Source organism: Alligator mississippiensis, chromosome 1 (genome assembly GCF_030867095.1).
Source record: "Alligator mississippiensis isolate rAllMis1 chromosome 1, rAllMis1, whole genome shotgun sequence".
NCBI lineage: Eukaryota > Metazoa > Chordata > Crocodylia > Alligatoridae > Alligator > Alligator mississippiensis.
In genome coordinates this window covers 279,615,929-279,643,180 of record NC_081824.1, presented here as the reverse complement: position 1 = coordinate 279,643,180, position 27,252 = coordinate 279,615,929, and the positions used below count along the sequence as shown (strand labels likewise).

General features: G+C 39.4%; 1 long non-coding RNA gene across 1 annotated transcript in view; it reads right to left on the bottom strand.

Annotated features, from left to right (window-relative positions):
* LOC132247716 (uncharacterized) overlaps positions 1 to 15,023 on the bottom strand; it is a 75,534-nt gene extending 60,511 nt beyond the window's left edge. The window contains exon 1 of the long non-coding RNA XR_009459046.1: positions 14,737 to 15,023. This is a non-coding gene — a long non-coding RNA (uncharacterized LOC132247716). The remainder of the gene's footprint in view (positions 1 to 14,736) is intronic.
* Between the last annotated feature and the right edge of the window lie 12,229 nt (positions 15,024 to 27,252).

Sequence of the window (27,252 nt, the reverse complement as noted above, 5' to 3'; positions counted from 1 at the left end):
AGTATTACAACACACCCAGGTATACAGAGTGGCAGCAGGGGCCAAACTTAATGTGAACAAAAGCACATGCTGGGTGAACTTAGGGACCTGTCAGCCCTGTGGTGTCTTCATCTCCCATGAGTGGGCAAAGATCCTCAGGATGGAGTTCAATCCAGAGCTGACTAAACAAAGGGCATGGGAAAAGACCGAGGCTAAGGCTAAACAGAGACTAGAACTATGGAAATTACACTGCCTGTCAATTGGGGGGGGGGGGGGGAAGACACTCATGAAAGTGGTGGTACTACCGATTTCTTCTACACACCACACTAGTCTTCCTGTGCCCCAGAGCAAGTCATCCACAGAATTCAAAGAGCCATGTAGGTCTTCTTCTGGGACTCCAGATGGGAGAAGTTGATCAGAACCACACTGTAAATTGCAAAATGGTCCAGAGGCAGAGGAATGCCAGACATCATGCAGTTCCTCTGGGCCAAGTACATAAGCCAGATCTGCAAACTGGCAACAGGGACAGAATCCAAAACAGCCCTGTAAGGTATTTTCCTGCATAGCTACTGTGACAGTGGTGGATTTAGATGACAACCAACCTGAATCCATGGATCTTGGAGCCACAATGGTTTTACAAGGTCCTGAAACACTTCCAGAGTAAATTCAAACTATGCAACAAGGTCCCAGCAACTCTGACAAACTACCATAAGATTCAGGTGGTAAGAGTAACAGATATCATGTCGCCCAGGGACCTAATACTTAGCAACAACTACCAGGCCTTGTGGGAGCGAATCTTCCACAGGGACCTGCAGAAGGAGCACAGAGACTTGAATTGGAAGGTAGCCAATGGGCACTCCTCATGTGGACAAAGGGAAACAGTGAGGGGCAGAAAGACCCATTAAACTGCACAAGGAAAACCTGCCAGCAGATGATGGAAACAACTGACCACTTTCTTTGTTACTCCCCATATACTAGAGAGGCGTGGAAGAAAGTTATTGTACTCCTCCTGATGGTGACAGGGTTCATAACCCTGACCAAAGAAGCAGTTCTGTATAGGTGCTTAACTAAGCAGCAAGGGACCCCGACAACCCACTTCAACCAGTTTAACTCCTGCTTCAGGAACACCCTCTGGAAGACCAAGAAACTGCTCATGAACAAGCACACAAACCTCTCAGTCAAGGGCTGCATCAAAATGGGACTGAGCAAGATATACTGGTACTACAGGAAGATGGTAGAAAATGATGGGGAAGAGATAGTGGACATCACATGGAAGCAAGATGACTGGTACAGATTGTTCAGAGATGGGTCCCCCAAGAAAAGCAACTATGATGACAATGATGCTGATGATGATGGCAATGGAGACAACAATGAATACAAGGACAAGTGAAAAGACTGGGAAACAGACAGTGGGTTTGGAAGGGGAGAGGCAGTGAGGTGGTCCTTTGTGTAATTGTGACAGTTAAAGGTGATGGTGGTGGTGATGGGAAAATGGGTGCATAGGAACTTTGGTGCATGGTACAGTTTTGCAATAAGAATGAAAATAGTATAACTGTAAAGGTGTGTTTTGGACTGTCAAGTGACCCATGGTGGTGGTATACGTATAGCTATATATATATATTTCCCAAAAATAAAGAAAAGAAAACTAAGAACAATTCAAACTGCAAGGCTTAAGGTCTGGAGTTTGGACATAGGATGCCTGACAAAAGAAAATAAAATGTTCCTATCGGCATATTTGCCCAACATGGGCTATGTGTTTTATAGTCATGCTCAGTATTAGTTGCATTTAATCAGCTTCATAGTTACTACTTATTACATGCTGGTTTTGGCAGCAGTTTAATTATAGACAATATATGTAGTGAGATTTCCTTGCATGGGATAAGATGAGGGGGAAAACATTATCTTGGAATCAAGTAAATATGGTATGTTATACCTCAGCTAAGCCTATCAGACTTAGAGTACAAGTTCTTGGCCAAACTATTGACCAAGGAAATAACTAAAATTATTTTCAGACTTACAATTGTTTATTTACTTGGTCATATTTCTTTCACAAGATCATTTAACCCAGGGGTGGCCAAAATACATCATGCAGACTGAATCTGGCCTGCCAACTGATTACATCCAGCCCGACACACCAGCAGATGCTGGACCTGGAGCCACTGCCCATCCACGGGCCAGACTGAATCATTTGGTAGGCCTGTAGGTGGCCTCTGCTGTTGCAGTGAGGGACACTGGGCACAAGTAGCCCTGACCACTGGCATGCCAAGGCATAGCAGCCTGGGAGTCTGACCCTGCAGTCCCATTTGGCCATCTGGGGCTGCTTCTGCATAGCATCCCACATGGCACCAGCAGAAGCCCTGCCTGCCTGGCACCATGCAACAGGGGACCTGAGCCACCCGACCTGCCCCCCCCCCCAATCCATCTAAAATCTGCACAGTGGGGGAAGGGGAGGCCAGGCAGATGTATTTTCCTCTACCCCTTCCCTCCCCACCCCCAAAACCAGACTGGCTCCATAGGACTGTGAACACCACAGCCTTGCTGCAGTACAGCACGACTCTCAGCTCCATTCCTGCCTGTCAGTGTCAGCCAAGCCAAGCAGCTTGGGAGGAGTGGATATAAGACACTATAGACCTGGGGGGGCTCATGCCCCAACTCCTGCTTCTGCTCTAGCGCCAGCCTCAGTCCAGCTGCAGGGAACTCATGAGTGCGAGTGCAAGTGCATGTGCGAGTGAGAGAGAGAATGTGCATGCATGCACACATCCCTCAACAGCTCACCAAAACTCACTAAGTACCGCCCCAGCCCAAATAATTGCACACCCCTGATTTAAGTCTGACCCCCAACTCTTCCTAAGCACTTTATTTTATTTTTAAAAACTCCTTTAGTACTTTATTTTATTTTGCCTTTTTGAAAACACAACAGTAGCTCATTGCTGATGAAAACAGTGCAAGATAAAAAAAAAGATTAAAAACATTTCTGTGAATAACAATGTCATCAGCAGTTACACCAGCTAAGAGAAAATTTACAATAGTTGTCATTGCTACAAGACATATACTAGTCACTGAATATACCTTATCATCAATGACAGATGATTGTATAATTGGTCTGAGGAATTGTGTTATAAGAGGGGGAGGTTTTCTCCTTTCACTGAAGTGGCCAATAGCAGAATACCCAATTAGCTGGCTCATCAATATACTTCACCTTTTCATTTTATTGCCCCATTAACCTAAAGATCTAGGTTTAGGCAAAAGGCAGAGAATCTGAACTTAATGCAGGCTGAAATTTTCGGAAGGGGCCAGGGACATACAATCATGTTCATGTTTCCAAAAGAATTAAACTCCCACATAAACACATATGAAATGGGTAGATATTTAGAAGGTCTACCACTGGTCTCCAAGAATCACCTTGTGAATATGAAAATCAGGCCATAGGCCTGATATGCTGGCTCTCAAGCCCTTCAGAAAACCTGGCCCTGAGTCTGACTGAAGCACATCGTAATACATTATTTGCTATTTATTCTGCTGTAGTGCCTGCCTAAAGGATCAAGGCCTCATTCAGTGCCTCAAAGAGTTTACAGTATAAGTATAGGAAAAAGAGAGAACAGGTGGATTTAACAGACAAATGGGGAAGGCAAAGTTAACAAGGAGATTTGAAGCTGCTTTGGATAATATTAGGTATATTTCAAAATATTTACCTGTAGAACACTTTATCTTTAACCAATTAATCCAGTCCTTTGAGATCATGCATGTATGTCCTATATTCTATGTCAGAAAATGTGCATGTGTGTGCTTGCACAGACTCATGTTAAATGCACGTTAAGGTCTCAAAACTTGATTCTTAAATATAAATTTTTAAAAAGCTAAGTTTCACTTCATTTGCAAGTGTGTTCGTGGCCATATGTTAACTAAAATGTATACTTTATATGAAAGCTTCCATTTACAAATATTTAAGAGGTACCAAAATCTCTGCAGCCCTTTTCCAACAATTTTCACAAGCATCAATGCAGTTTCTCAAAACTAGAGAGAGTATATCACAGCTCCATAACACTAAAACACCACACTGCTGTCCAATGACTCTCCATATGGAAAAAGATGCTGCTACAAAATGTCAACAGATTGCCAAATCTTTATAGGCTTGTTTCCAGCTTTAACTGGTGCTTAGGTGCTATTTACAATGTAAATATTTATTTTTCAGCTTTGTAAACACTGTCATAATAATATAAGGACTATGTCCATGTTTTCCAGGACAAGATGACCAAAGGGAGTAATCTCAATTTTGTAGAACAATTAAAACAGCTGGTTTAGCTACAAGAGCTTTCATTTAAAATGCTATTTACCTATATCCAATTTTACATAGGCAGCATGTCTCCTTTGCTTGCAAAAATATATGCTGCCATATAAAGTATCCAATAAAGTAAATAACACCACTAAAAATGGCTCTTGTATAAATCATCATTTGATTGACCTGCTCTTCAGGAATAATTATAAAGCACTGAACTATTCTTGGGGAAAGGGTAGGAAGGAAAGCAAAAGCTAATCAAGAAGGAAAAGGCAGAGGAAATTGAAATAGTGTCCTCCACAGCCACTTGTCTTTAGCATTCTCTATCAGACCTCAGGTCATGGCATGTTCCTCCTGTAAATAAAGAGAGAAAAAACAGCCAAGCTCATCCTACTGGACCTCTGATAAAAATCATTCATCAGAGGCGAACAAAATTTCTTAGTTCCAACCTGTAGGACATTCCAGAATGTCAACATTTATTTTTATCCCAAATTAAGACAAAAACTTTAAAATCCCACTATTTTCAATTTAGAAATATTTTGACATTACTCTTCAGAATCCACCGTTCTCCAGAATCAAAACGTAGTTTGTTTAAATGAAATAACTCAAATATTTTGTTTCAAGGGATCCCTGTAAACACTCCCCCTCCCCCGCAGAAAAGACCCTAAACTATATTTCCTTATGGTGAACAATTGCCTTATGGGAAGAATAGTTTGGGCACCTAATGCTCCCATTTTCTCTTCTCAGATGGATAACATCTGCCATAAGTCACTCAGTCATAGGATGTTTTATGATGCTACATTTTGGGGAGACGGAGAGGATGAGAGATGAACTACAACAGTACCACAAAGCAGCACACACCACAATAGGGAAAGACAGCTCAATGTTTTGTTGAATCTCTTAGAAATATATTTTGGGCAGATTACATAATGAAACATTTTATTTCAGTTAAACTGAGCAGCAAATAAATATTACTTTTAGGCTTATCTGACGAAAATTTTAAGAAAAACTGAAATATTCCAAGGGGGATTTCATTTTTGCAGAAACTGCATGTTTTTGTTGGAAAAAGTAATTGCGAAAGAAAATGATTAGCCACTTCTGTTTGTCAGAACCTACTACCAGCTCTAGAGCCTGCAAACATTACATCTATGAACAACAATTTATCCATCTCATCTAGAGGTGATCTAGGGATCAACTTGCAATAAAGGAAATTCAGGTTGAAGAGTAAGAGAAAATTTCTTATTATGAGGGTGGTCACACACTGGAACCAGCTACCTAGAGAAAATGTAGAATCTCTATCCCTGGATATTTTCAAGAGCAGGGTGAACAGACACTTGACTGGGGTGGTTTAGTCAGGGAATATCTTGCTTGGAGTAGGGAGCTGAACTAGAAGACCTTGTGAGGCCCTTTCCAGCCTCAGTTTCCTATAATCCTAGGAACCCCATTAATGTTCACCTGGAATTGGTATTTAAGAACACTGCATTCTTTCAGTACCCCTCTCGACCAATAGAGGGAAGCTCATGCAGGCTGGACACAAAAGGTTCCCTGTACACAGAATCTAAATGGTGAAACTCACTTCCAGGAGAGATCATAATGATGACGCACTTTTCTGCTTTCAGAATTAAATGCAAAGTTAAATTCAGCTGATTTAGTAATCCTATATAACTGCATATGCATCACCCTTCATGCATGTGTGCGCTCACACACACCTAAATAAAATAAAACTATAAATTAATAGAGTTGCTTCTCCTATATACTGGTAAGGAAAGGAAAGAGTATTGATTTTGTCTTTAAATACTTGTGAGGCATTCAGATTATGTGGTACTAGGGGAGCCATACAAATAGCTACTCTTGTTTATGCATAATATACATGTCAAGCACAATGGCAGGGTTAAGTTCTTATATAGGCTGTTCTATTTATAATGCCTGCTCTTTCTTATACTGCACAACATAATACTTCCTTAGAACGCTATCCTTAAAGTGATAGCCTTGTAATAATATTTAATACCAAGTTTTACAAACAGCAAAACAAAAATGTGCAGACAAAGAGTCCTATTCTGCTTCCACTCGGATATATCAAATATTTGGGATAAGTTATGCCAGTCGCAACATTGGTATATACTTTACATTTAAAAATGTGTCCTATTCATTGTTTTGTTGCAACCAAGCAAGAACAAAGCATTAGAGGAACTGCCATGTTGGATCCAGCTAATGGCCCATCTAGCCCAGCATCCTTTCTCCAACAGGGATGAGCTCTTTCAGGCCATGTCTAAACCACTTCTCCCTCAACCCTGGAACACCTACCAAAAATGATCCCAGCTTGTGCCCTCCTACTCCATGCCCACTAAAACTCAGCAATTAGGCAGAATTGATGTCTTAGAGGCATCCTAAGACTGCATTTCCACATAGGCGCCAACTCTGTGGGTGCTCTAGGGCTCAATCACCCACAAGCCACAGCCGTTTTGGTTTCATGCAATACATGTTAGATCTCTGTTATGTTAAAAACTTTGCCCTGAAACTGAACTTTTATAAACTGGTGCCAGTAGGTGGCAGAAGCATGTTATGTGGTTGCACAGGGAAGTGGAATTAGACCAGTGCACTGTGATTCATGGTGAGGTAGTGGACGTGAGTAGGGCCAGAAGTGAAGCAAGATGGACAGGTGAAACTGAATGATGTCACTGTCTTTCATGTTCATCAAGACCATACCAGAGAACTAGATGTAAATAAGATTGCTCACAGTTTCAACCAGAAAGCTACAGTGAGATATAATGTCTTTAAACCGGGACATCAGCTTGTGGGTGAGTGCAATTATTGTCATTTAATCCATTATAATATAAATTATACTGCAGTTTATAACTATTTAAAAATAATTATTGAATTGTTAAGATACCAATGATAGATAAAACATAGAATCTGACAGACGTGTATAAATACGTTGAAAATACCAATCGACCCCTTGCTTCCCTCCCCGCAAAAAAAAAAAAAGCACCCACCAGTAAAACCAAAGTCGGTGCCTATGCATCTCTGTAGTGCTCTCTGTTCCTACCAAAACAGAAAACCTTAGATGGTGCTGGAGTTTGTCCTCATGACTCCTCTTAGCTATTAACTTTGTGCAGTTGCTAGGCTCTGATGCACTTGCAATAGGTGTTGGTGGGGAAGCAGCGTTACTCTGTGGCGGTTCCTGGTTTGGCAAGGAGCTGGTTTAGAGAGGGTGCTGGAGGATGATTGAAGAACTGCAGGAGAAAGCACTGATAGAATTACATGCCATAAGGAAAGTTTCTATCTTCCATTTATATGAATGTCTTAAGCCCTGAAGCCTGATTGTATTTTCTGAAAAATATGTTTTCTTTTTAGTCATGCTGTGTTCTTGCCACATTGCTTCCCCTTTTAGATAGAAACATACGTGCTTACTACAGTCATGTTACTCTACTCTTTAAGGGTTCCTAAGCAAATCTAAGGATTTTTTATTTTTGGAACTAAACTTTTAAAAAAATGGCTTTTTTTTTTAAACAACAAAAGGATTTGGTACAGAAGTTTACATAAACCTGCCCTTTTATCACCTTTGGAGCTCAATTTACTTCCTTTGTGTTCTTCAATAGTCACAGTCACAAATTATTATACAACATGTGTTAATCTTACAGCTTTTTTTCCCCAGTACATGACAAAATACAGTCCTTCAAAAGACATTCTCTACCAACATAGGTGACAACTTGTGATTACAGAGCATTAGAGACTAGCTTTATAGATAACTGAGGAGTGAAGTAGGAGCTTCAAAACCTTTTTTAGAAAAAAAAGGTTGCTTTGATTTTGGAGATGAGGATTTTCTAAGGAAAAATGCATATATTTTTTCTTATTCTAAATTAATAAGTTTGAGGAAAAGGTCAATTTTGTCTAAAATATTACACTTCAAGCAATTGCAATAAGGCCAGATCAGAGTTCTGAGCCCAGCCAGTCCCTATCAGGTAAGCAGGGCAGTTCAGCTCCGGAGACTCAAGGGAACAGGTACCACCTACAGCAAGCCTGGACCAGTGCCCTGGGTCCAGGTGGTTCTACTGGGGCAACCAGAGCAGCCAATCCCCTGAGGCCACAGGTAGCAGGCCCCAACTGCTCCAGCCTTTAAAGCATAGGCCCAGGCCACAGTACTCTGTACAGACAAACTGCAGTACTTGCTCCTGACCTTTGTGTACTTCTTGCTTCACCTATTGGATGTCTGGTTTTGAATCTTGATCCTGATTCTTGTATATCCTAACTCTGGCCAGAGTAACTAGAGTGTTCTGACTCTGGATTTGTCTCCTGATTCCAATTCTAATTCCTGGCACATCCTGATTCCAGCTTTGGGTACTGATTCCAGTTCTGACTTCTGGCATCTTTGGAGCTCCAGCTCCCTAAAAATCCAGCCCTGGACTTCACCCGTGTGTCACCTCCCATGCCTTAATCCCCAACGTAGTACCTGTCTGTGATGAAGATGAACATGGCTCCAGCACTATAGAGTCCTAAGATTCATTTGCAAGAGAACACCCTGCTTAAATAGAGAAAAAAAATTCTAGGAACAAACAGTTTGCCTTCTGGCTAGTAGACCCACATACCCGCAGCTCTCCATCTGAAATGTTCTTAACCACTTCTTTCTCACAATCCTCTGCAGGCTGAACATACGAAATAAAACACATGGCAAATTTAACCTAGAAAGCCCAAACTGACAGTTCCCAGAACTCCCCAAAATGGAATTATTTTTTTAGCAGTTTTATTAAATCTGCTGAGGTTGCCCAAATTCATTGTTCTTCTGGTAAGAACTCACCCCAAATTCAGTTAACTGAACTGAATAATATTTTCAGAACCTTTTATTAGTCTTCAACTACCCTAAGTTTCTTTGCATCTCTCCATTAGTTAAGAAAGCTTTCCTCAAAGATTTGGCAAGATGTGTTCAACACTAACTTCTACTATGAAAAAAGTAAACAAAAAGAAGATATTATCCAGCCACAGGAAATAAAGAGACTAAATGCATGCATTTTCCACACCCTTAATGAAAGGTCAGTATGTAAATTATAAAGTACTTCAGGATTAAGGAAAGCAAAGCAAAAACAAGAGACAGAAATGTTCTTTTTCCCACTTCAAACTTGCTTGTCTAGATACCTTAAGGACTGGATTTTTCACAAGTGCTCAGCACTAGGTTATCTGTGCTGACAAATTCAGTGTAAACATCCACGGATTTCAATGGGATCAGAACTGAGCTGACGTAGACTAATTTATCAAAGTCCCACTGTAAGTCAGTGTAGGACTAATTTGGGACAGTTAATGTCAGCACCAGTTTTCTATTCCTTTGACTTCCAAGAATACTTTTCAGTCCCATGAAGAGTTTCTCATTTCTCTTATTTTACTGTGAGTAATCAGTGTGCTTTAGTCTCCAGAGACTCATTGCTCGTCTTCCTAGGGCCAAACTTAAGTATCATCATGAAATAATTACTGATCTCATAATATTTGTTTACCGAGCATTAATTTTAATTCAGTATTAAAATGTCTTCCAACTAAGCCCTTCCCTTCATCAGCTTAAACAGGGTTGCATCTTTGGCAACTGTTGATCCTTCCAAATGGTGGTGTAAACATGAGAGGTCACCCAGACCTTCAATGCATATGCCTAGGCAGGAGTTTTTGGAGGAGTGGAGGCTACTCAGGCTTTCCATCGCCTCCTTAGGCCACTGAGACAGAATCCAAAGGCCAAAATGAGTCAAGACATTTGGTGCATCCATGGCTGCATTTGTATAAGTATTGGGGAATTGAACCTGGGTGTCCTATACAGCAGGCAAGAATTCTACCACTGAACCAGAGGGATGCATTTTACTACTACCAAAAACAGAATAGCAAGCACTCCAGACCCAAAGAACAATTATAAACCCAACTCTAATACACACATGTGCTACTGCATAGATGAGACCCAGCTGCTGGGATGCATAATCTGAAATTTTCATGCTTTGTATTTTGGTGCACATGACAAGATGCAAGAGGAACTGCCTATCATAAAGCAATCTACCTATGGGCAAATAAGGATGGGAAGTCTTCTCTTTGATTTTTGTTATTGTATTTAATAAAATTCAATATGGTGTAAAAAATGGCATGAAATATGGCATGAAAAATGATGGCTGACAGCTCCAGGGAATGAAATCAACTATTCACTGAACAATTACCATCTAGACAGATGCAATGAAAGCTTCTTAACCATATTTCTTCCTAGGTTTTGGAGGAAGCACCTGCAACAAGTCAACTTCTTTGAGAATCCTTTGCCTCTTGTTCAGGCTGCCTCCAGACTATTATCTGTAATCAGCCACACTGATGATATTTTAACCTTCTCTCTGCTAGAAACTAAACTAAGAATCCCCACCCTATCAGGTGTGACTTAAAATGCATGACCTAATGGTCAAGAGTCCTTTAATATTGAAGTTTCATAAAATTATACTGGAATTGCTGATAATAAGAATGCTTAATCTGTGAAAAATCTGCACCACTGTATCCACTTTGGCAAACTATCTACATCCCTACTCTTTTTTTTTTTTTTTTTTTTTAATAAAATGTGTTCCGAGTTTCAGTTTCAAAAGGAGAAATCTATGCCTTTTTTCAGCAACAAAGCAAAATAGGCCTCAGTGGCTGCTGCTTCTTGACGTAGATTTCATTCTAGAAATATTAGAGATAGAAAATAAACCACCTAGTTTTCCATTCGAAAGAAATATGTAGAACATTCAGCTTTTTAGGAGTTTTATCAATGGTCAAAAACCCCACCACAGAAGAACAGTATCTGGCAGCAATCTTTTTAAAATTTTTTTCAAAGAAGCCAATGTTATGTTCTGATCCGTCCTACACCTAAAACCCAATAGAAGTGCCTTTTAAATGTGGTGAACAATTATTAGCATAATACAAGTGCACTGCACTCTGTTTTGTCTACTTATTCATTCCCAAGGGCAGCTCAATTATCATCAAGGCCATCTGTCTCCTTATGTTCCTTCAATATCACTATGTTCTTCTGGGTTGCTCTTGCTGTTGATTTTTAGGGTTGAAAACTGCAGTACCAGTTGCTTTTCAACGGTACCTCAGTGCCTTTGTAGTATAATTGTTTTTTGTTTGTTTGTTTTTTTACTTTTCTGGTAGTTTGGCAAGTATTACCGTTTTTCATCATAACTCATGTCTTTGTTCAAAACACTTGTTTAATCTATGGAGTCTATAAAGAAATCTAAGATCCTTTTTTAAAATATATAGATATTGTCTCTTTTTAATAGTGTGTTAAGATTGTCAACATATTTTAAGATGTTCCAAAGAGCAGTTTCATCTTTTAGTCCAAGAACTCTTTACAAGTATATGCCACCAGTCAGTCCAGTTATTTACCTTCTTGTAGGACCAGATGGAATGAATGAATGTGTATTTCTTAATATTCCAATGGTAACATTTGGTTTGATTTTTTAACCACATTATCTTTATGTCTTGTATAAAGAGAGAAGAGAAGGTGACAATGAAAGGAATCTTTTCCCCCTTTCCATTTATCCCAGAGGATGTGAGATATAGGTGTCAGTGTAGGAGAAGTCCTTAAAGTGGAGACGGATATAAACTGGCAATGGAAACAGAATTTTTAATTAATTCTTAAAAGTAACATAACATACAAACGGAATACAAATGAAGTCAAAGGCTTTTCCAAGCCTGATGGCTCACTGGGCTATCAGGCTTAACACGTGCTGATTTCTGTGTCCAACAAAACAAGGAAGTGATGTGGCCATAACCACATTTAACTCCCCAGATCAAATGCCCAGGCATTCATTACAATTGGGCCAACTGGGGGTGGTCTTTGGCATAAGCCCAGAGAAGGGCTATAGTGAGACACCTTCACTGCTTTGCCACTATGCCCCTCAAATTAAAATCCAATAATGTGACATGATACAGCTTGCATAGGGTTAGTTATTGCAGCGGAACAGATACAACCTAGAGGACAAGATGACTCCATTGGAATCAGCCTTTAAAGAACTTGGGATCTCTAGTGGGAAAAGTGGAAGCAGTCCATACATTTAAACACAAAAATGTGTAAAAATATATATCATTTCTAAATATTTGTTAAAGTTAAGTTCTTATTTTGTATGTTGTAAGCAGAGTGTTCCAATAAAATGGGGGTGAATGAAAAGCTAAGCCATAACATTTTCTCCTATGCTATAATTCATAGCAGTTCATATTATATAGATTGTAAAGTCTAGTAGGATTGTTTATGCCCCCCAAATAGTGAACTTTAAGAGCATGGCACAATGTAAGGAACTCTCTCATTACCTGTAACAGATAAAAGACAGCTTTTATAAGCTTGTGCTTCTAATTTTTATTTTATGATTCTGACATTGTTTAACTTGTTCTTTCACATTGGAGCCTCCATATTTCCTGCAGCCTTTGCCCCCTTCTGTACCTCACTACAAGCCAGCCAAACATCCTGTTGAATGCATTAAATAACCTCACATTCACAACTTGGGAAATTCATCCACAGCCCCAGCCGGCAATATGCCATCAACATATTATCTGTAAAACTATTCGGTCAAAGGATACGTAATATTTTTATCATGTGATAATTGGCAACTATGTTAATAACTGGAGTAAAAAAATATATCAACAATCAAAGAACAACCTCTAGCTTTATTTTCTACCTCTCCATCCCCATTATCCACGCTAAGAGTCTCCATTTCCTGGATTTCATCACATGGTACACCCATTACACTGGTGATGAATTCCTGTAAATCTCAGGTTTTTATCGTTAGTATTTTCAAGTATTTCTGCTTCCAAGAAAACCTAATTTATAATGTGGGGGAGGTCGCGTATTTTTGGCACATGCAGTTGTGCAGATGTTATTCCTTAAGGAAGACTATCTTGATTGCCTCTGCGAATAATGGCTATGAGCTGGCAAAGAGCCAAGAGTTCTCTTATAGCAGAATGTATAAAACCACTCTCCTACTGAAAGAAGGCCCCCAGTAGGATAATATATTATTACGCATGATTCAAATTACAGGATCTGCAGCAGGGGAGCTAGTGGCTGAATCAGGACAGGCGCACGCAGAATACTGATGATGGGATGATGGAATGCATCATGCATTGAAAGAGCCATGGTTTAGTGTTTAAATCCCCCGTATTCTTTTCAAAGTGACAACATGGATCAATAGACAACTGAAGCCTCATAAACAAATTTTGCATTATTGTGATTTCTTAAAGAAAAAAAAGGAAAGAATACCTCCATGTATTCTAGTAGAAACTGTATTTGACTATTTTGCTTGTTTTAAATTAAAACTTTGCTTCCCTGGAGACTCTTGACCTCTTGAAGCCCACTAGCAATAGATACAGCTTTAATTTAATAAGACAATATTGAATTTGTCTCATATCTGATCGGGTTTCAGCTATTAGGAAACTGTAGAACAAAAACTTGCTTCATTAGATTACGCGGTCTAAAATCTCTACATTCCACAGATTTTGGGGCTGTTTTTAAATCACTTGCACAACAAATTACTTTACCCACAAAGAACTAAATCCAAATGTTCAACACAGCGCTGTCTTCCCAAATGTTTTCCATTTGTAAATGCATGCAGCTCAAGAAAATGTGCATGTTTAAAAGGAAAAAAAAACATTACCAGCTATTTGTTAATATAAAAAAATGCTAGAGATTGTTGTCTCAGGCTACAATCTTATATTTTCTGCATAAATATACAAGTATTAAATATACAAAAGAAAACAGCTACACAAAAACTCTATATTTCGCTTTGCTGCAATATACCCTGAAGCAGTATGCAAGCTTTCCTTTAACTTCCTTTCATACAGGCTCTTGTATTCAGTTATTCTGGTTAATGGATGCAAATCAGGTGCATTGTGCTGAGGTAGGAGGAAGGGGGTGAAATTTGTTCAGAAATGACCTCAGTTCTATTCATTAATAAAATGACATCTTGGCTGAAAGTGGTGAAGAATGAAATATAACAGTGCTGAACTTCACTCAGTTGAGACAGATGCTTGTAAGAGCCTTCAGAGAAAGCCTAATATGTAAAATGGCCACAGTGAAATGAACTCTGAAGCATTAAAATAAGTATTTTGATGGTGGTTGCAGCTAAAGATGAAAACTCCATGCTGCAGTACCTTCTCTACTTCGCAAGATTATTAAAGGTGATGTCAGATTATAATGGAAGAAGCAATGCCACACTAGGTAAGGAATACAAGACGACAAATACACATAAAAGAAAATTATATGCTCAATATTAACAACAAAAAATTATTCAACAGCTTTATGGGCCAAAAAATGGAACAGTGCCCATGGTTACCTGCAGAGACAGCACACAGATAAAAAAAAAATCAGGGAAAATGTAGCCACTGTTTTGCATAGCGATTCAAATTATGCTGGCAGAATAATTAATGGAGGGACCTAATCTCTGTGAAAAAAAAAAAGGATACGTTAAACAAAGTTCATTACTGCATGATGTAAATGAGTTTCTCACCAATGATGTCACTGATTGGCTGAGATGTGGAGCTGGTTTCGAACAGTGCAGCATGGCCGGATTGGCTGCTAGCTCTTCTGGTTACTGCCTGCTTGGGCAGCGGTCGAACCAGACACTTTCTGTCTCTCTTGTTGTCGTTTGAAGCAAATCTTGTTCAGCCCAGCTGTGTCTCCATAGTAGTGGCACCCTAAGAGAGTCTCCCTCCTGCTTCCCACAGCTCATCTGTAAGGCGGTCGCTGCTGTGAAATACCAGCCTTTGGCACAGAGCCCAGACTGCGTTGTTAGATCCGTCTATAATACAGAAAAGAAATTGTTTTTAAAAGCAGTTCTTTCACCGAATTACATGCTAAGAAGGATTAATAAGCACTAAATTGCAACTGATTTGTGTACTTTTAAATTATGGACAGAGCACACTTCCCAAAATAAAACATTATCTGACCTGCAGTAATAGAACATCACTGGTTAAAAATATATTTAAAAAAAAAAACCCCAAACCCGAAACAAAACAACAACTCGTCTTTGTTTACCTTGATTACAAAAAAAAAAATAAAATTAAAAATATCTTCATTTAAAACCATGACTGATTGCCCGGTGCAACCCAAGAATATTTTAAACTGATCGCCAGGTTTCTATTTACATCCAAGTCATTATTTTCTGGTTAAGGCAAGGGATCTTAATTAGCATTCTTTTTAACTATGCAAACTGAGACAGGGCATGAAACAAAAATGCTGGAGAGAGAGAGAGAGAGAGAGAGAGAGAGAGAGAGAGAGAAAATGAGAGACAGACCAAGAGAAAAAAAAATCTGGGCAGCTTTTACAGTTCAGCTGTCTGACCCCCTGCAAAAAGAATGCAGTCATATCAACTTTGCCAGACAATGGAGTACCTACAGGCTTTCCCCTAGACAAGTCCTTTATAACCAGTCAGTATTATGTGCTGCAGACAGTGGCCAATCGGTAAGCTGCTTTCTACAGCAGTGACACAATAGGTGCACTGGCCACACTGTCCTCCTAGCCTCTGACAGCAGTTCAGGTTCATTTATTGTGTACTGGAACATGCATATGTCTTTAATGTTTCCACTGTAAAAATTATCAACTGAGGCTTCCTTTGTTTTACTATAATTACATCATCCCTAATTACTGCATATGAGCCGCAGTGCCACTTTTCACAGAGCAGCGCATAGGCATGTACGTCATATAAATATGCATGAGCACGCCTGCTTATTTAAATAATAAAATGCATCAATTGTTTTTTTCCTCCCCCACCCATTCCTGATAAACAAAATGAGTTAAAAATGCACAGGAAATAAGATCACGCTTTCCCCATTTTATTTTCTTCATCCAAGCTTTTTTTTTTATTTTAATCATAGAATAAGAAATGACAAAAATATAGAAATGCAAATGAGTCTCAGTTAGTGAGAGAAAGGATATTATAGACCTAGGGCATTTTTTTCCCCTTGTCACTAAGCATCAGGGTAAGAGCCTGTAAGTGAATCTGTATGCACTCCATCATAGCCACACATCAGATGCCCAGCTCTTATTAAAAGCATGATGATCACCCAGCATGTGCATACATCTTGCTTGTGTATTTGGGTATTCTATAATTACAACATCTCTTGTAACAGTACCTGAATCCGCTCACATATTCAAAAGATTAAATCATCACTTTTCATGTATTAGACAGACATAATTGGGCTCGTTCTATGGTGGGAATCGCCATGCTAATTTTTGTGATTTTTATGCATAGGATTTACATATTCATGAAGAGAATAGCTGTTATGACCGCCGACAGAGCAACATGAAAAGAAAAGACACCATTCTCCAGCATACAGAGTATACAAAAAATCTAGGGGGAAAAGATGCAGCATATGGCGACAAGGAGAAGTTGTTTGGTTTTTCAGGGCTATTTTATTTCCTATTTATAAAATTCTGAGTAGACGGCTTACAAAATGTGTAAGTATATTGAACTGGAAAGTAAAGTAAACCTGCATTATTAACCATCATTTACTGGTAGTTGGAAGGAAATCATTTTTACAATTGGTGCCCATGTTCTGCAAGTTTTGTCTTTGCAGTTTTAGATCGTTTTAAGTTTATGGACACTGAGAATGTATTCATCCAGTGATGCAGAAAATACTAATGAATTAAAAAAAAGCTATGCTTCCATTTTATATTTTAATCATTATTTAAAATTTTCACATCTGAACCATATTCTGGCCACTGTACCTTGCCTGAGTAAGGCGAGGTTCTAAGATTCCTTAAGTCTTTTCCATCTTATTATGACTGCATGCTTTCCAAATGTAAAAATACTAGCTAAATGCATTTGTCAGTATCTATTGTCTTTTAAAGAAAAAAAATCACCAGAAGAAAGAAAGATCATTCCCAGAGCATGACATATATAGTATGCACTGATTTTTTTAGTAGCCTCATCAAAACAGGCACTTTTACTATAACTATGCAGTCAGTATAATATTACTGCATCTATGCATTCAGTATAAACAGTGAAAGTAACATTTCTTTTCTGTTTACTTGTATGGTAGCTGCCATTCAAAATGTCCCAATTTTGACTATGATAACTAAATAACATTACCTAAGTATTTATTCTGCTCCCTATAATTCTATATATTTGCTCCAGATAATACTGCAAATAACAAGGTGATATTATTTCATTTTCCAAGTAAATTGAAAACTTTTTAGGATAACCATTGGATGTGTTGGAGAGGCCTTGATGTAAAATAATCATTTTGATACAAAGGCTATAGACAATACTACAAAAGAATGAAAAAGTGCAGTGGTCTATTTAATATTTATACAATAAATATATCTTGCACATACAGTCCTTCTTTCCTATGTTACTTAACTAGTATTAGCTGAGTAAATGAAAATTACTTTTCTCAATGCAGCATAAAAATAAACTCTTTGAATCGATTAAAAATGCTTCGTTCACTTTTAACACAGCATCACTGAGATATTAGCTACCTAAAATTATAATAAAAATCATGAGAAACTGATACTGTTTCTGTGAAACAGAAAACAGATGCAAGAACTAAAACCAAACAGATTTCCTTCAAAATATTAATAAATATTTTTTCATTACCTATGTATGTTTCCCCAGTCAGACCACTTTTACTGACTCTAACCAAGCAATGATCTACCGAATACCTTTGTTTATACTTGTGTCTATCCAGGATTCAAACTCCAGTGTCTCCAGATCTGTAGGCAAATTATTAATTTTTCTACTCGGTTTAGGATGATGTCTAGGTTATGACATCATGCAGTACAAAAATAAGCTGAATCACTACAAGGGACTCCTGTGAATAGCAGAAAAGTAATGCACTTCCATTTTTAAAATATGGACCTTATATAATCCCAGAGTGGTCTTCATTTTAGGACCAGGAAAAAAAATGTCCAGGACATTAGCACAAATTTAAAGGGGTGTTTAACAAGGATTATATCTAAAATACTTAAGCATTTACAGAGCAAACAAAATCAAGGCAGTGCTTTCGTTTCATTACAAATAAAACTCCCCAAAATGAATTTTACAATATTAAAAGTAAGTTAAGAATCAAAATGTATGTTTCCCCGGTTTAGCAGTAACAAGCTTGCCAAATTCTGCTTTCAGAGTGCCACCAACTGAAAACATGCTGCATGTCTATAAAAGTCTGCAATTCTCAAAACTAAACTGTTTTTTCATTTTCTCTTCAGTTAGCTAATCCTAACAGAGTGCTGTAAAAGGTTATTAATACATTTCTCAAATCAGAACTAGAAAAAGAAAAATTTTTAGATGAAGAGAGAAACCAAACAAAAATAAACGTATGCATCAAATGTGTGGAGTAGATGTGCAGTAAAAATGCCAATAAATAAATAAAATTGTATAAAATAAAAATGCATTGACTAGCATGTCTTTTCCTTGTTTACTACTCTTTTACTGGTCTGTGATGTACAGATCATATTCCCAACTGTACCTTCGGCTTGTGTCCCCCACTTGTCTGTTGAATTCATTGGCTTGCTATTGTGATATACTTTGATTATGGGCTATTTGGATCAGAGCAATTATTTTTGTTATGTGCATATACAACAGGCCCCAAATCCAGGTCACTGATTCTCAACCGAGGTTCTGTGGCAACCTAACTGCTGCAAGATCCTTTTAAAGGCACCAGGCAATATTAGCATTGATAGGCATGCAAACACCTAGATTCACAAGATAAACCCAGGGATTTCAGATTGGAACCCATAGTGTTAAAAACATTCTGCTCTGCTCTAGTCTTTCATTTCTCTTTGCAACAGAAGAATTGCTCTAGTATTTTCCATTGGCAAAAAAGGAGTAAAAATAATTTTGGAAATGGGGAGGCCGCTAAAATTAGAGAAGGAATGAAGAGGTGCCTTGAATATAAAAGGGCTGGGAGCCACTATTTTTGGAGCTCCCACAAGCAAATAAATAAATAACCATAAAATAGCAATGGAAAGGAACTACACGAGTCATGCAGTCCATTTCTCTGCCCCAACTGTTCCTGACGGATCTTTTGCTAACCTCTTCTTTAAACCCTCCAATGATGAATAGTGCATCATTGTGATAAGTACTGTAAAAAGAACTAATATTATTACTTGTTTCCTTATATATTCACAATTACATTATTTCTATTTAATCATATGCACTATAAATAATAAATAATAGCTTTGCTATGTCCCTATTCTGAAGGCTATAATTAAAATGTTCAGATCTGGCTTCTTCACCAGAAAGGTGGCTTGTATCCACCTTTCTGTCCCATTTCTTTCAATAAGTGTTGTGTTGGAGGACCTCATCTGACATTTGCTACATGGGTTATTAAATGTCTTAAGGATGTAGTGAAGTAAGTGGTCTGCTTTTCAGAGGTGAAAGCAATGTGAAGCACCTGCTGTGGTGAGTGGGAGTTTGGGAGTCCTAATGTGCCCAGTCCTTTTCAACTATACTCAAGAACACACTTAATTTTGTGTAGCGTTAATACAGATCACTTTCCCCCCTCCCTCTCTCTCTCTCTCTCACACACACACACACACACATATACACGGCACACCAAAGATTTAAGTTAATTAGTTTTAATAAAATGAATAAAATGTTTGCTAATAGTCTTTTTCATTTTAAGATACATATATCTTTATTTATATTTATATTACCAAGTATTTTACAAGCAGTTATTAAACCTGATGTCATTTGTCCTTCTCAAAGGGGTCGATTTTGCTCCATTTTACATAATATTCTTGTTTCTCACTCAGTCATCCAGAATTCATCTTTTCCTTCATTCTCCATTCTTAGAACACTTCAGGTGGCTAATGGTATATGAACATCACATGCTTTCACAAATATCATAATTAAACTTAGGCTTGATTTACAATGACTGTTAGTAAAAGGTCAATGCTTTACCTACAGTGATCAGAGCTTGAGAGATCACAGACTGCATGCAGGTGTACATGCAGCAGAGCTCACCCAGGCAGTCCAGTGCAGGTGCAGGAGCAGTTCACTCCCTCCCCCACCCCCCCGCGATCCAGCCACAGCTGCCCCCATGGTGCTCTATATGGGGCCAAGCCCCAGCCACTCCTGCCTGTGGCAGCCTGCACTGTGCTCCCACTAGCACCCGCTCCACACCCACCGACAGCACCACCCTGGCTCTGGCCCCACGCACAGCTTCCTGACAGGACTGCTCCTGCCTCCTGCAGCAGCTGCCCAGGTACTGCTCAGCTCCTCTCACCTCCAGTGGTTCCTCCTCCTCCTGCCCCTGTTGTGCCACTCCAGGTAGGGGGGAAGCGGCAATCAGGTAGTTCCTGCCTTAGCATGTGGGGCTCTATCTCCCAGGCACCTTCCACCAACTCCACCTGCCTGACACAATGAGCACCCACCTGCAGGCAGCTGAGTGGGTAGAAGGCAAACCCCACCAGGAAGCTGTGCATGTTGGCTGGGGTGGTGCCATTGGTCGATATGGGATAGGTGCAAGCAGGTATCAGACCCACTGGGAGCACCACAAGCACAGCCATGGGCCAGATACAATCAATTGGCAGGCTGAATCCAGCCAATGGGCTGTATTTTGCCCACTTTTGCTTCAGGCCAAAACATATTTGGATGTGGGGGGTGAAAAGCTCACTGGCCAAGTTATGGGGAAGCGTCGTCACGCTTGAAGATAGGCTATAGTTACAGGCAGATCTAGACAGACTAATAAGTTGGGCGGATTGGAACCTGATAAAGTTCAATGTTGAGAAATGTAAAGTGCTCCAGCTCGGGACAAGCAACCCCCAACACACCTACAGGCTGGCAGCACCAAACTGACTATCACCATGAATGAAAGTTACCTGGGGGTAATAACAGACCACAGTATAAATATGAGCCAGCAGTGAGATGCTGTAGCCAGTAGGGCAAATAATACTTTGGCATGCTTCAATCGATGCATCTCCAGCAAAGCCAAGGAAGTGATTCTTCTACTCAGCACTGCTGAGACTGCAGCTGAAGTAGTGCATCCAGTTCTGGGCACCACACTTTAAGAAGGACGTGGACAAACTTGAGAAAGTCCAAAGAAGAGCCATCCGTATGATCAGAGTCTTAAAAGTCAAGCCATATGAGGAAAGGCTGAGGGATTTGGGACACTTCAGCCTGAAGAAAAGAGGGCTGATAGGGGACCTGGTAGCAGCTTACCACTACACTAAGGTCTCAGTGAGTAACTGTTCAGGGCACCCAAGGGGAAAACCAGGAGTAATGGCCACAAACTCCTGGAAGATCAATTCAGGCTCAACATAAGGAAAAACTTCTTCACAGTCAGGGTGTCCAGACTGTGGAATAAGCTCCTTCCAGAGGTGGTGCAATCACCTACCCTGGAAATCTTCAAAAGGAGACTAGACAGTCACCTTGCTAGGGTCACCTGAACCCCAGTTATCTTTCCTGCTTGGTGCAGGGGGCTGGACCCGATGATCTTCTGAGGTCCATTCTGGCCTTGCAATCTATGAATCTATGAATATGTGGCAGGACGGCCAGTGGGCTCACTGACAACCCAGAGTGTTGGCTTGAGCCCAAATAGCTCGAGGCCCATTGGTGGAGGCATTCTTCCTTCCCCACCAATCAGGGGAAGGCAGGAGGAAAGCTGTCCTGCCCTAACCCAGGGACAAGGTGAAAGAGAGGACGTGTGGGGGATATTTGAGAATTAGGACTGAGAGATTAGATTACCTGTGGGTGCACACTTTTCAAAAGACAATCACTCCCTCTCTGATCTCTCAGTTCTAATCCTCAAAGGGAATTTACAAAACACCTTTCATAGATGAGCCTACGAACTTCAGTTCATCAATCTACTGGATACAAAAAATTATGGACTATAGACATTGGATTTATGGCACATTACATCCTGCCTGCATGTGATAACGCAGGTAACCTGCCTGCAGTTGACCAGCTACATTCTTTCACACATTTCCCTCCTTTGCCCACCAGTCCCCTCCAATCTCTACCCAGTGTCTCCCAAACTACTTGTTATTTGCATTTTCACAGACAAGCATGTTGAAAATTAGCTTCTTTTATACCTTGGAGAACACATAACACCAGCAGCGTCTCCCTAGAGAAGGATGTTTGTGGCCAAAAGCTTGCAGAGAACTTTTTTACAAATATTTAGTTAGTCTAATAAAAGCAAATCAAGAGGCATCAACATTAAATGACTCCTCCATAGTGCAGCAACATTGAATGACTCCCCTCTCTCTCTCTCTATATATATATAGATATATCTATATCTATATGTCTATAGAAATATCTATATGTCTATATAGATATCGATATTGATATCTAGAGAGAGAGAGAGAGAGAATATATATATGTATATATTTTTTTACCCCAATCCTCTTGTTGCCCAGGGCCCCAAAATATCTTAATCTGCCTCTGGTTTCTGGCAATCCCCTAGTCTGAAAAGCATGGCTGGGATAACAGCAGCTTCTGTTTTAGGCCTCCTGAACAGGCCAACTATTTTAAAAAATATGACTTCCATCAAGGAGGGGGACAAGCTATAACCATAGCCAACAAATGGAGCCAATTATAAGAAAAGGGAAGGGGAACACTGCCTAAGGGCTCTAAACAAAACCAGGACTCCTTATTGTTTTCTGCAGTTTTATAACTATTTTGTGCTTTTCTAAGATTTTTTTTTGGGGGGGTTAAGAAATTTTGTTAAGAAAGATTTTTAGTTACAAAATTCCTTTGCTAAATCCATATCATTTGCTTTACTGTCAGGGTCCTGAGATGTGTTGTGGTACTAGATATCTAGGTGTCCAAACTGAGGGGTCCTGCTTCTCAACAAGAATGTCACAAATGGAGCACGTCTGATGAAACCAGTGCTAGGAACAGTCATAGTCACTGCACATCCCCATGCAGCTTGGTCCACCTGTAGCAAACAGGTATGCCTTCAAAGGACAACTAGTCTAAATGTGACAATGATGCTTTAGAAGTAATTCTGAATCTAGAAAAAGATATATTTACCCTGATGGCACTCCTTGGTGCTTTATAGAACAGAACACCTGAGAACTGAAGCATGGAGGCAGATAGAAAATAAAATAAAATAAAATAAAATATGTAATTCTATTCCTTCTTTGACAAAGAATAATCAGTGTCCACTTGCCTGAAAATATTATAATGAGAAATCATTATAAGCAGAGAAGAATCATATTTCGTATAGGTAATTTCTTATCAACAAATATGTATATATTTATACAGTCTTCCCTCACTGAAGTATCTGAGCATTACACCAAAATTAATAAATGTATCCTTGTAACATATCTGAGAAGAATGGTTACTATCCTAAACTGGGGATAATGACTCGAATCACAAGAAGGTAGACTTGACTAAAATATCACAACTGGAAATTAAATACAAATATCCAAGATGGTTTGTTGCCTTGGCCACAAGACTGTTCTTCCCCTGTGTGACCAATTTTATCCAACAGTTTTATCCACCTGATTTAAGTACAGTGTATATACAGGATAAATACTACTTACCATGTAATAAATATATACAATGTATTCCAGGTCAGAGCAGTTAAAACGCTTCACAAGCTTTCTTTATAAAAAAGGTATCATTCACATGCCATGGACTGGAAAATGGATGTGAAGATGAACAAGTCATCTAAGGCTACTGGAGTTACCTGTAATAAATTCTTGTAATTCAAATTTTTCTCTGATCCCCACACCTCATCCATTAGTTGATGAGCATTGCCTCTGTAGTAACAACATGTCACATTATTGTTATAATTACTCTTCCTACTCCTTAGAATTATTTTTTTTAAAGTCAACAAACATCAGCATTTGTTTTTTTTCTGTACCTTCAGTGACAGTACTCTTTTCTCCATTTTAAAAATTAGACAACAAACTAAGAAGTCTAATTGCAAAATAATAGAGGCAACAGTGACACCCTTTGTTTCTCTTGCTCTCTTCTCGTAGCTTGCTGCAGGTTTTAGAAGATTTGTTGTTTGCATTAACGTTTGTGGTAAAATGTCATGGCAGTGATTAGGAGGGAGCTTCATGGCTTATAATATGCCAGAAAGGCCAGATTGGAGGTTCATAGCTTTTTGGAATTAATATCTATTACATGATTACCTTTGATTTCATAGGACTGAACTCAGTGACCCAGGGGTTTCTTTCAGTCCAATTTTCTTGTTGGCTCACTGTATACTACTGATACTGTATATAAGCTTATGAATGCAAGAACAAGGGGGACAGTTATTAAAATTAAAAGTGACAAATGCAAAAGTGATAAAATGAAACTTTTTCACATAGTGTGTCATCAGACTAGGACCTCATTGCCACTGGATTTTGTTAAAGACAAGCATTTAGCAAATTTCAAATATGGATACATATTTCAAGAATCTCCAGAATTATCTACCCAGTTATTGGAGGGGAAAAAAAAAAACCTTTTATGGAAGGGATATTAAACCTTATGCTTCTGAGTTTAAATCACTCTCTTAGTACTGGAAGTCGGGTTATGACCTTATGCAGCAAAGTGGAGACCTACTCTGGGGTTCTTCTATCCTTCCATGAATCATCTGCTGCTAGCTACTGTTGAAGAGATGATACTACAGCAGATGGACTTTGCATTAGATCCTGGCACTTCCTTTATTCCTATAGCTATGGGCCTTAGGTTAAAGCACACACATGCACCAACTGCTCTTTGAAAATATATCATGGGATCTTAACATTTCTATTGAATATCCACCAAATAGTGAGACCTTGGCTAAGTAGGTTACTATTCACACATCATTTTTAGTACTTCAGCATTCAACTACTGCTGTGCCATCATTTAGATATGAGTTTGAAATTCTATGATCTGGCTTGTCTCTAAAATATGGCAACCTGTAAGTGAAGATGTGCTACTCAATTAATTCTCAGTGACATGATATTAACAACTGCCATTAAAAGGAAGGGTCATGTTGTGCAATACACTCAGGATGTTTTAATTGCACTTAACTCTAGAATGTCCGCACATTCAAGCAATAAGACATATGCTAAATGGGATCATAACATACCAAAGTTATAACTGTTCACAGGAGGAGTAGCTCCAGATCTTATCAAGTAACATGTTTAGCTGTCATTGAACTGTTCCATGGAGATAATACAACTTCAAGATGCCAGTGTGGTGCAGGGACTGGGACCAACCAAACAGCTGATTGCAGCTACAGTTCTAGCACTGCCCTCAAGATGGTTGAAGACCACTAGTGGCAGAGACCTAGCTCTGCAGATTCAATGGCAGAGGCAGCTCCCTTTAATGGGTTCCATTCCCCATCTTTCCTTCCACCCACTGCTCCTGGGAGGCATTCCTAGGCTGCCTGGTGGGGAGGATGTTGGAGGCTGCATATCCTCACAGGCAGACTTGTGAGCTGCAATGCCTGGTGCTGGGGTCAGGGTGAGGAGGGACACAGCTGTTTCCAGCCCAGTTTAGAAACTGTAGAAAGCATTACCGTGCACGTGCTCAGAACATGTTCTAACTTTTAATACAGCATGGTAGTGTTTCCTATGATCTAAATAAGACACATGGAACAAGTCCCAAAGACTCCAATAAAACATAATTGGGGAATGTTGATGAGACATTTCCGTTACACCCTTTATTTAATGTACTTACTTATATATCATAGTACTTGATATGTGCAACCCTGCACCCACTAAGAGTGATATTTATGACAGATCATAATTGCTTCATTAATTGAACGCTAAGCGGTCACTTTAGGACACAGTGCTTCCATTAACTATAGTTTCTTGCTTTAGTTATTGTTTGCAATTGTGACTTCTTGGCTTTTTACTTGGAACCAGGGGGAGAGAAGGAAATTATAACGAATACATGTTCAAGGTAGTGTTTAGGGATTTATCTGTGTGACTCCCATTAATACCAGTGGGGGTTGTTTAGGGATTTAGCTGCACAATGCTTTGAAAATGTGTACTTCACAGTTGACTAAAGGACAAGACTGCCCTGGATCTGTCTTCCCCACTACACCTCCAACCAGGGGACAGGGAAGGTTAATAAGAGGTTGGAAGACAGGTAGAAATAGGCTAAAAACTCTGATTTGAAGTCACAAGCTGCCTGTCTTTCCATACTCTCAGGGTACTTGACAAGTTGAAGCCCATCACTATGTGGTTGAGCTAAACGTAGTTGTAAAACTATTTGTGGTTCACAATTTTAATGTCAGACGTAATGCAATCTACAAGAGAACAAAAATACTAGAGAATTCCACTTTGTCCCAATTTAATAAGCTTAGCTAAATGTGGTAACTTTTACAGAAGAAATATGGAAAGAAATTTATAAAATATGAGTTCCAAAACAATAGCTAACCTAGTCTCAAGTCCCTGAAAAAAATCCATCTAACTTTTACAGTAAGTATTAAGTAATTAAGATTAAATAACATTTTACTTAGAGTAGCTTTGATGTTTAGTAGCATTGTGCCAAGAGCAGCCACCCTGCATGCTGGACCAGACACACCAGGCAGATCCAACCCATAGATGGACCAGGTACTGCCCATCTGGCCTACAGGGTTAAGAAGTTGGCACCACTCTCCTAAACTATAAATCTATGCTATAGATATATTGTTATCCATGATTTATAAGTAAGAAAGTAAAATAAAAATGCAGTGTAAGAAACAGATGACTTTAAGCAAAATTCCTTGCAATGTCTCAACTGAGGCAGAGCATCTTTGTGGGCACAGACAGAAGTTCTATTTGACATGCCATCAGCCCTCTGAAAGTGCTCTTTAGCTGTGCTGTGACACATGTATATGGCTGCAGAGAGTTTTAAAAGTGGCCAATCATGAAACAAATTAACCCTCATCAATTGAGGGATTAGATGAAGGTGCTCCACTTTGAAACACCTTAGGGAACTTCTGTTCCTTAGGGTCAATCTGTTGCATGATTAGGGCTGGGCTGCATCAGCTCAGCCCAGCCTTGCCCCCAGTGCTATCTGCAGGAAGGGAGAGAAGAAAGGGGAGGGGGAATGAGCTGTAGGATGGGGTTTGCCTGGCCTGAGCTGGAGGGAGGGGCAGGTGAACTGAAG